This window comes from Mus pahari, chromosome 19 (assembly GCF_900095145.1).
Source record: "Mus pahari chromosome 19, PAHARI_EIJ_v1.1, whole genome shotgun sequence".
Taxonomy (NCBI): Eukaryota; Metazoa; Chordata; class Mammalia; order Rodentia; family Muridae; genus Mus; species Mus pahari.
Genome location: NC_034608.1, coordinates 40,484,046 through 40,494,714, shown reverse-complemented (window position 1 = coordinate 40,494,714; position 10,669 = coordinate 40,484,046). Strand labels below are relative to the sequence as shown.

Genomic DNA, 10,669 nt, shown 5'->3' with positions numbered 1-10,669 from the left:
CACACACACACACGCACACACACACGCACGCACACACACGCACTGTAAGGGACAGGAACTTCCTGGGGTTGTGGTGGGGTAAAGAGAGATACTAATATATATATATATATATATATATATATATATATATATATATATATATATGGAAAGGCTGAAAGGCCTAAGGGACAAAATGACTCAAAATGGTAAAGCCATAGGGGTGTGGCTCTGGGGCAGCCAGCCAGGGAGATATGCTGAGACCCTGTCTCAAAAACAGAAAACAAAACAAAACAAAAAATGAAAGCCACACAGGTAGACAGTTTGGCAATTCCTTACAGGGCGTGGTACATGTATGCTGATCAAGCAACTCAGGTGATTCATCTTAAGGGGTATTTAGCTGAAGGGCATGAAGACACTTGTCTCCACTGGGAACAGTTGGCTGAAATCTTACCTATGGTAGCGGTTACATTACTGCACATTTTTCAGAACTCATGGAAGTATACACTTCAAACCGATGAGCATTGTGGTATACAAATTAAAACTAATCCAGGTGCTGTTCACGTTTGATAGTTTTCTTCCCCATACTGTAGGTATTGAATTTATCCACTCCCACTTCCTCTATGTTAACAGAAACAAAAAAGGTGGTTCTTCCTACATGTGTAAAAGGAGATACTTCCATAGAGGCACCATAAAACTGGCCAGTTAGGGTCGGGGAGATAGTGCATGAGGGTCTGCACTTTGATCCCCAACACCTGTGTAAAAAGCTGGGCACGATGGCTCATGCTTATAACCCCAGGACTGGGGAGGTGGAGGCAGGAGGCCTCCGGGGCTGGGCGGCCTAGTCAGAGGGGTGAGCTCAGTTTCTAGTGACAGATAGGCCCTGTCTCAAAACCCAAGGTGGCTACGACATAGTGGTGTAGGCCTTTAATCCCAGCATTTAGGAGGCAGAGGCAAGAGGATCTTTGTGAGTTCAAGGTCAGACTGGTCTAGATAGCAAGTTTCCGGATAGCCAGGCCTACAGAGTGAGATCCTATCTAAATACACACACACACACACACACACACACACACACACACACACACACACACCAAAACAAAAGAAAATGGTCTAGCTATTTCAACCACGAGGCCCGCGTTTGAAGCAATGGCATTGAGAGTCCAAGAGGAAGCACGAACTGGAGGATGTATTAACAGCACTGTATGAAACCCCCTTTCCAGGAGAAGGAGGAGACAGCTGCTGGGGCAGGCCAACTTCCTCCCAGTCAGAGACTCTGTGCTGTATTGGTTGCTTGGCTGTGATGGAACACCATGACCACATGGAACTTAGCAAGAGAAGGGTTTACTCTGCCTTACGACTCCACAGGGACGAGAGTCTCATTTGCTGTTGAGGTAAAGGTGCCGGTGCCTCAGCAAGGGCAGTAAGCTGATAAATCACACCTTTTGCCATAAATATGAATTTCCAGTGTGAATTGGAAATGGGCAAGACTATAAACTTTCAAACCCCATCACCATGACTGGCTTCTTCTAGCCAGGCTGCATCTCCTACGCTTCTCCACACAGCATCATCAACTGGGGACCAAATGTTCAAATACTTGAAGCTACTAGACATTTCTCACTCAAACTACTACATCCTCATCCTCCACAGGGAAAGCACCAGGCCTTGCTATGAAGGTGTGTCTTCAACACTGCTTGTAAGATGCAGCCCAAAGTGATTAGCATTTCCGTGTAGCAGGGAAGCACTCTTGTGGTCCAATGGATGGAAGCTATTTTAAATCTGGGCCTGTGAATCTTTGTACCAGGAGTTATGAGGAGTCACTTAAAGAGCTTGAGAGTAAAAATGTTGTAATAAAAGTATCACCCTGATTGTCAAACTCCAATATCAATTCTAAACATAGTTCTGTAATGTCACCAGAACTCTAATTGGAAATGGTTATGAAAGTTTCAAGAGATAGCACTTACTTATTTATTTTTGTTATGGGTGGTCAGAACAAGAACTTTTTTAAAAAAATCACATTTTTATTAATCTTTTGAGACGTTCACATATTATACACTGTATTTGATAATATTCGCCCTCCACTCCTCCCTGTCTCTGCCCCAGTCCATCACCCACCCCCTTCAAAGTTGTCTCTTTGTTAATCCACTGTGTCCTCTTTGTGCTGCCCATATCTGCATGGATGCATGGCCGCCCAGTGGAACCCGGCAAGCCTACCAAGGATCACAGCAAGGAAGGAAACTGTCCCCACACCCGTGTCCAGCAGCCAGCCACTCACTGACCACAGTTTTTGGCTAGGAAGGAGGGGAGCTCATGACCTCCTCCCCACTCCATGTCTGAAATGTTGACTGGCTTGATTTTGTGCAGGTAGCCACTGCTACTGTTAGTTCACGAGGGCAGTATCTTGTCATGGTCAGAAGATATTGCATTGCTCTGGTCCAACTCAACCTCTGGCTCTACAGTCTTTCTGCCCCCTCTTCTTCCATATTCCCTGAGTCCTGGGTAGGTAGGTATGTGTGTGGAGAATTAATGTGATATGCATGTTCTATTTATGGTGGAACATTCCATAGACACTTATTCACTGTATTCTGACTGGTTGCAATCTTTTGTGTTACCCATCATTTGGCATACAAAGGAATTTTTCTGATGAAGGGTGACAGCCACACTTCTCTCTGGGTGTAGAGATACTGTACTATGTCCATTTAGCAAAAAATGGTAGTGACATCACCTCTAGGAACTATGAGAACTGCAGCGATGGGCTCTTGGCCATATCTACAGTACTAGGCATGCGTCTGCTCCTGTGGACCATCCTCGCAGCCCTTCTTTTCATGTAGGAAATGGCTGTCCTGAACTTGCCAGGCTGGACCAGAGGCAAGGCCATCTCAGGACTCTATTCTGAATGAGAACTACCCAGGATTTTATGACGCTAACTTCACATGTTTGAGAATTTAAGTAATCTTAAACACGAGAAAAATATTTACATGGGTTTAATGACATAGAGTCATATATTATACACATGGAAAAGAAGAAAATGTTTAATGTCCTTAGAGAGGGGGCTGTGTGAGAAAATCCCAGCAACTTCTGGAGGTGAATGAACGACTACTGTTGTCACTAAAATGATGAAAAGAGTTTCCCCGATGCTGGCACATGTGACTGCGAAGTGACCCAGTGTATATGACAGTTCTATCTACCTGAATTCAACCCGTGGTAAGACTGGAGAAGCATGCCTGCTGTCTACACTGAGCTCTCTAGGTGCCATTTATCCCTCCAACCCAGCAATTCTAGACCCTGAAAAGGGAAGTGCTCAGCAACTCTAGACCCTGCAAATAGGGCACTAGGTAAGCGCTCTGTTAGGGAGCTACAACCCCAGCCCTTCTTCACCCTCACCCCTTCTGATATCATTGGAATTTCCAATGTAAGCAATTATCCTTTCTATCACTGGAAAACTTCAAAATAAAACAGGGCAATTATTTTTAATGTACCACCAGCATACGCTTTCTCTTTAACAGACAAAATTAATTTACTGTGACTGTAGTAATTGTCTGGTGACTCTCATTCTCTCTCTCTCTCTCTCTCTCTAATTGTCTGGTGACTCTCATTCTCTCTCTCTCTCTCTCTCTCTCTCTCTCTCTCTCTCTCTCTCTCTCTGGTTTTAGTTTTGTTTTTGTTTTTTTTTTAAAGATTTATTTCTTTATTATATATAAGTACACTGTAGCTGACTTCAGACACTCCAGAAGAGGGCGTCAGATCTTGCTATGGATGGTTATGAGCCACCATGTGGTTGCTGGGATTTGAACTCCGGACCTTTGGAAGAGCAGTTGGGTGCTCTTACCCACTGAGCCATCTCACCAGCCCTGGTTTTAGTTTTTTGAGACAGGGTTTCTCTGTATAGCTCTGGCTGTCCTGGAACTCACTTTGTAGACCAGGCTGGCCTCGAACTCATCAGAAATCTGCCTGCCTCTGCCTCCTGAGTGCTGGGATTAAAGGCGTGCACCACCACGCCCAGCTTGTCTAGTGACTCAAACAGTTTGGGCTCAGGCTAACTGCCTACTGTACCACAAGATATAAAACACTTCTTCCATTCCTTCATGCGGTTCTACGTTACTTTCGAGGGTATCTGTCATTCTGGTGGCTGGGGGACTTAGTTGGAGGGGCCCCAAGTCTTGGAGTCTTCCTGGGTGCCACTCTACACTCTATAGGATTTGTGTCGATTTGTTACCCAGATTCCCTCTCACATCCTTCCTTTATCTTCTGTGTGCTTCGTTTGACCATCCAGGCTGAACTAAATAACACTGTGCTCCCAGGGCCAAGCTTTCTGCACGTGTTTTCACTGCAATAGTATTGGAGGTTAATGTTTACACAAAATAGCATATAACTACTCATTTATTCCTGTACTGAATTCCAGAGCTGGAGAATCTCAGGACACTAGCGCCCGAGGGGACTTCAGAGCTACCTCACCCAGCCTTTGCCACTGTGAACATGTGGCTGGCATAAGAGAGAGAGAGAGTCTGTAAATGAGGAGTCCCTAAACACACTACGTGGTGGGAGTCAACACTACAGCAGGAGACACTCAGGTACAAGAGTACAAAGAACCTATGGAGTGGAGGTGCTAGGCCACTCTTACTGGGCCTTCTTGGTGGCCGTCATTTCATCCAGGGCACGGTTGGTCTCTGTGGTCCTGGAAGGGCAGAGCCTGGGTGAGGACAGGACAGGGAAGCACATCCACTGCAAGGCATGTAGCCAAGGCTTTGTCCTTGGAAGGTGTCAAGGTCATGTGATCCCTCCAAGCCTTGTTCAACTCTATAATTCTGCATCAACCAGAGACCGCAGGATTGGAAAGAGGCAGTTTTGCCTAGAACTGAGAGCCACAAGATTGTTTTGTGGGATGAGGTGGGTGGAGCTTTCAGACCCATTCCCAAGCAGGACAAGGCGGCAGTCTTTCTGAGCTTATGGAACATGAACCAGCTTACTTTTGCTCCAGCTAATGTTTCCACTTCTGAGCTGAGGCTCTGGCTTTCTTTACCCTTTTGTCCCCAAGACGTCCCCATTCCTGCTTTATTTCTCGCTCTTACAGTTTTCTCTATTGACATTTTCATTCCTTTCCAGCTTTTTGTTGTTGTTGCTATTTCGATGATTCCTGCACGGACTTTTCTCTCTGTGAAAGCATTATATAAACCTAACTTAATCTCACTGAATACATACATACATACATACATACATACATACATACTACACATACACACCCATACACACAAAACTGTATTTTGAAACAGGGTCTCACTATGTAGACTAGGGCGGTTCTGGACTCAGATCCCCCTGTCTTTGCCCTTCCTCAATGCTGGAATCAAAGGCATGTGCCATCATGCCTAGGCGAATAGTTCTTAAAGGATAAATGAATAAATAAATAAATAAACAAACTGCAAAGACAATTAAGATGGGATAAAATTCAAGGAGTTAAGGCAAGATGGCAGAAGAATTTAGAAGGTACTATGTGTGTCCCACAGAGAAGTTAAAAGTCAAGAGAAGGGGGTAGCCGTTATTTCTTTACAGATATCTGAATGGAATCGGAATGACCATATGGTGGGTTATTATAAATAAGCTTGAGTTTATATCTCAGTGGACCGATAAAAAGTTATTACAAGTAAAGATGCATCATCGATTAAAATCTGAAGAAACTGGAGCATAAAGAAGCAGCCACCTTGCTGGGCGTGGTGGTGCATGCCTTTAATCCCAGCACCCGGGAGGCAGAGGCAGGCGAATTTCTGAGTTCGAGGTCAGCCTGGTCTACAGAGTGAGTTCCAGGACAGCCAGGGCTAGAGAAACCCTGCCTCATAAAACAAAAAACAAACAAACAAAAAGCAGCAGCCACCTTTCATCTGGGTGGATGGTAAAACTCTGATTGGATGCTCCCACTGGAAATGCGGAAACATCTGTAGTGGAGCTTTATAGATTTATTACCAATGAGGCAGAGTATTTTAGGTCCGGTGCTGTTTGAAAGGGAAGGACGAGAATAAATGGCAGGGCTTTATGTACTCATTCCCACTGAAGACAGAAAAAGATCTAGGCATCTTGCATTCATGCTTTCGGTATGTATGGGGATAAAACCCCCAGGGCCTGGGAGGTGTGTGTGTGTGTGTGTGTGTGTGTGTGTGTGTGTGTGTGTGTGTGTGTGTCACACACACACGAATATTTTTGTGAGGAAATAAATCACTTATCACACGAAACTTTTATCAACTGACAGGCCTGGGATAGTTTGCTCTAATTCTGTGCCTGAAGTGTTGGGCTGCTGGCCAGGTTCCAAGAACTATATTAAGGAAGTACCGTCCTCTAGCTGCGTTTAAAATGGAACCTTGTATATAAATAGATATCTTGGCTCTTACATATTTATTTGCTAGTTCTGTTCTGATGGGTTCAGGAGGCTCAATAAAACTACGGACGTTACTTACACGGCTCTGACCTGGAGCTGTTGGAGGGAGGGATGGGTAACCTGTTAGGGGTTCTCACTGCTTTCTCAGGAAACTGTATTGGATCCCAGCATCCATGCTGGGGAACTCACAGATGCCTGTACCTTCCAGTTCTGCTTCTAGCCACTGTGGGTACCCTCACAGACATGGACACGGACACTCTGGGTTCCTAAGACACCACAAACACAATGTGAATAGAGATGGCAAATGATTCTCTGTATTTCATGTTTAATTTATAGCTCCCTGTTTGTTGCCCTGACTCCTGAGATTATTTCCCTTTATAAATGGTTTATTATTTATATGTATGGGTGTTTCATCTGCACGTATGTTTCTGCACCATGTTGTGTCCAGTGCCTACAGGGGCCAGAGAGGGTGACGGACCTGGAGTTACAGATGGTTGTGAGCTGTCATGTGGGTGCTGGGAATTGAACCCAGGTCCTCTAGAAGAGAAACCAATGTTCCACTGAGCCATCCCTCTGACCCATTCCTGAGCTCCTTGAACAAAGGTTGCTAGGCAGCAGAACAAGTAAGAGAGGACAAGAAATTACGATATGGATTCATGTTGTGTCTTCCTTGGTAGCACAGGGCAGAGTCTGGCTGAGTTTCAGAAGCACTTCATTAGAGTGTGGAGTCTTCATCAAATGTTACCGATAATGTGCCAAGATAGCAATGCACACAGCTTAAACGGCACAATAGCTTTTGTAATGTTGCTCATTTGACGGAGGGATCGGTTAGAAATTTAGTAGTTTTTCATTTCTTTCACAGAGAGTACCCAATTTGATATTAAGAAATCCTGAGCCTTTTGATAGTGCCTTCAAAGAAACACAGACCTAACACACCAGCTGAAGACACAAAAGTGATCAGACAACTCATAAGATGTCTTTGAGGACCATTTCTTTGAGAGGATGCTGGTTCCTGAGACATGATCAAGAACTAGCTCTCTGGCTTCATCTTCCCTTCAGCCGAGTAGGACGAAAAAGTTCAAAAAAGAAAAGACAGAGGAATATATAATTATTCTGTGTCTTTTCATGGCCTATGCCAGAGCATCCATACAAGCCTAAGCAGAGAGACTCAGATCACTGCCTAGGGTCACCATTTTAGCCTGAGATACTTCATTACTTCTTATAAGGCAAGTCTGCCAGCAATGAATTCTCTCAGTTTGTATAGTTTGGAAACTTTATTTTGCCGTTGTCACTTTTAAAGGACAGTTCTGCTGGCTACTTTAGGTTGTCTTGCCTCTAGCTTTGTGGACTCGGTGGTTTTGAAACCATGACCAGCTGGCCTTACTGAAGTTCTACTGTATGCAAGGGCTGCTTTCCTCCGATCCTTTCAAGATTCTCTCTTTTGGTTTTCAGCTTCCAACTGAAGTCTCACACACACACACACACACACACACACACACACACACACACATATATATATATATATATATTCTGAATAGTAACCTCAGATACATGATTGGGAATATTCTCTTCCATTCTATAGGGTGTCTCTTTCCTGTGCCCTTTGATGTTTAGAAAATTTAATTTTCATATAGTCTAACAATGTTGCCGTGCTTTTAGTCTCATATCTCTATTTGGTTCATATATTTGTAAATACACTATATATATAAATATTTGGAATTGTGGTTTAAATGAGAAGCCCCCTTCCCCCAACAGAACAACTTGGTCCCCTTTGGTGGCACTGTTTGGATGAGTTTACAAGGTTCAGCTTTGCTGGAGAAGTGTGCCACCAGGGGTGGACTCTGTGAGTCCTTGCTAGTGCTTCCTACTGTGGCTTGGGATGGGACCCCTCAGCTTCCAGCTCCTGCTATCGTGCCTGGCTCTGCCATCACAGACTCTAATTGCCTGGAATTGTAAGCCCAAGTAAAAAACTTTCTTCTATAAGTTGCTTTGGTCATGGTGTTTTATCACAGTAATGGAAAAGCAATTAACCAATACAGGTATATATCGTGTGTGTGTGTGTGTGTGTGTGTGTGTGTAATGCCAATGTAACCCTATCTATAAAAGAACTCTTCATACATAATTTTATTTTGTTAAAAACATATTTATAGTGTGTTAATTAGAAATTCTTGTCTACAAAATTTAGTTTTGGAGCTCCCTCAAAAACAGTCTTTACTGAACCTAGACATACATTATACTGTCCAATTTCCTTATATCTCACAATATTTTTTGTTGAAAACTGGCCCTTTCAGATAATATGAATTTCAACTCTGGGCCCTTGGGGTTTTTTGTGTATTTGACTGAACTACTTCTGTGAAACCTACTCCCCACAGCATATACCCACTGACATCTCTGTTCGCTTTCTGTCCTTTACTTTTATATTGTTGTGGGGTGTCCGAATGCACTTATTGGTCAAAGGTTGGCTAAGACCTATTCTATTGTGTAACTGTTTCCTCTAAGACTGAAATATTCCATTTAGCAAGGAAGCTTCTTGATCAGGAAGGTAAACAACTCAAAAGAGCTTCAGGAAGTTCATGAAACTGAACAGATTAACCAGGCCCCTTCCTCCCAGGAGAAGCAGACCAGTCAGCTGAGGGCCACTCTTAGACAAGCCACGGTGTAAAAAAGACCCTAACACACCAGATCAGCTGCCTGCAAGAAGCAGAAAATAGCCGAGCTGCCCTCAAGAGGCTTATCCCATCTGAGTCACTTGGAAAAGACGAACTCTAACCTGCTGAGTGTCTGCAGGGTTGTACTGTGTTCCAGGTTCTCAGCTTTGTAAGCTGTCACCCATGTTGGGGTGGGCTTTGGTAGCGCAGCTGTCTTAGAGTTGGACTTTGGTGGGTTCTGTACTCTGGTCTGTCGTGGACTCAGATCTGGGGGATCTGAGTAGATACCTGTGTAGCGTCTCCGCAAGAAGTCTTGTCACACAATACTACCCTCTCAAAGAGTCAAAAATCCACCCTTTATCATGGTGTGTGTGAGTTACAGATGGCTCTCAAGGCTTGGCTTAGGGATCCAGGGTATATGAGAGGCCTGACAACCAAGGACATCATAAAGCTGGAGGGCTGGCTCAGTGGTCAACAGCACCACTGCTGTTTCAGAAGACCCATGCTTCATTCTCAGTGCCCACATGGCAGCTAACAAGCACCTGTAGCTCCAGGCCTCGACTTTGGGGGCACCAGGCATACACACAGTACTTAGAAACACATGAAAGCAAAACACCAATACACATAAAATAGAAATAAATAAATCTAAAAACACCACATTTGAAGGTCAGCACAATGGTGTTCTTTGGAGGATGGAAGATGTAGTCTATCTGTGGTAATGGTTCTAAAAGCCTGCAAGTGTAAAAGTTTACAGATATATACCAGGAAAAGGGATTTTTTTTTTTTCCAAATGAAAAAGTTGCCAGTATTTATATTTAGAGAGACGATTGAACTGTGCTGCTCATAAGAGTTAGATTCAGTTCATTACTGAATTCCCAGAAGCTGAGTATTTAATATTCCCCAGGGAAGTAGACAACAAAACCTTTCCTGTCATTACACCTCTGCCTCTTCAGAACTCAACAGTTAACTTAAAAATTATTCTAAAGCTTGGCAGTGAACACAGTAAAGTCAAGCTCTCATGCTTGGTCATAGCTTAGCTATGGAGCATTTTCTTTAAGCAACATTCTAGGTTTATCTATTACTGGCAAGTCTAGCAGATTGCTATGACGTAAAGAACAAGGAAACTCCAAAGAAATGCAATCAACAGAGGAGACGGCCAAATAGGCTGATCGAAAGGCATTTAGCTGCATGCTCTTCCTTCTCAGCCCCAGCTCTGCCCAGCCTGAAGAGAGCAACATGGCTTAAGAGAGTCTCTGTCCCTGCTCCACTGGCCACTTTAATTTCAGGTCAGGTCTACAGTAAACACTTTGTAAACACCTCTGTACTAGATAGGCTCGGCTGGGACTCCTAACTGGACCTATGCTTGCTACATTCACAGCTCTCACTTCTGCTTTCTAGTCTTCAGAGCGAGGCAGGACTAAGCAAAACTCAAATGAACAGATAAAGAAGAAAAAAGCCCAAACTAAGATCTATTCCATTCCATGCCTCCCCCCCCCCGCTTCCCCTTCCCCTCCCCTCCCCCAAATGCCACCCTTTTTCACTCGACACTTCCATCTTGAAGAGGTAAAATTTTCTCTCTCTCTCCTCTCTTCTCTTCTCTTCTCTTCTCTTCTCTTCTCTTCTCTTCTCTTCTCTTCTCTTCTCTTCTTCTCTTCTCTCTCTCTCTCTCTCTCTCTCTCTCTCT

General features: G+C 44.0%; 1 protein-coding gene across 7 annotated transcripts in view; it reads right to left on the bottom strand.

The window, feature by feature from the left end:
- Positions 1-10,669, bottom strand: part of Slc20a2 (solute carrier family 20 member 2) — an 87,142-nt gene that overhangs the window by 37,122 nt on the left and 39,351 nt on the right. The gene's annotated exons all lie outside the window — the stretch shown is intronic.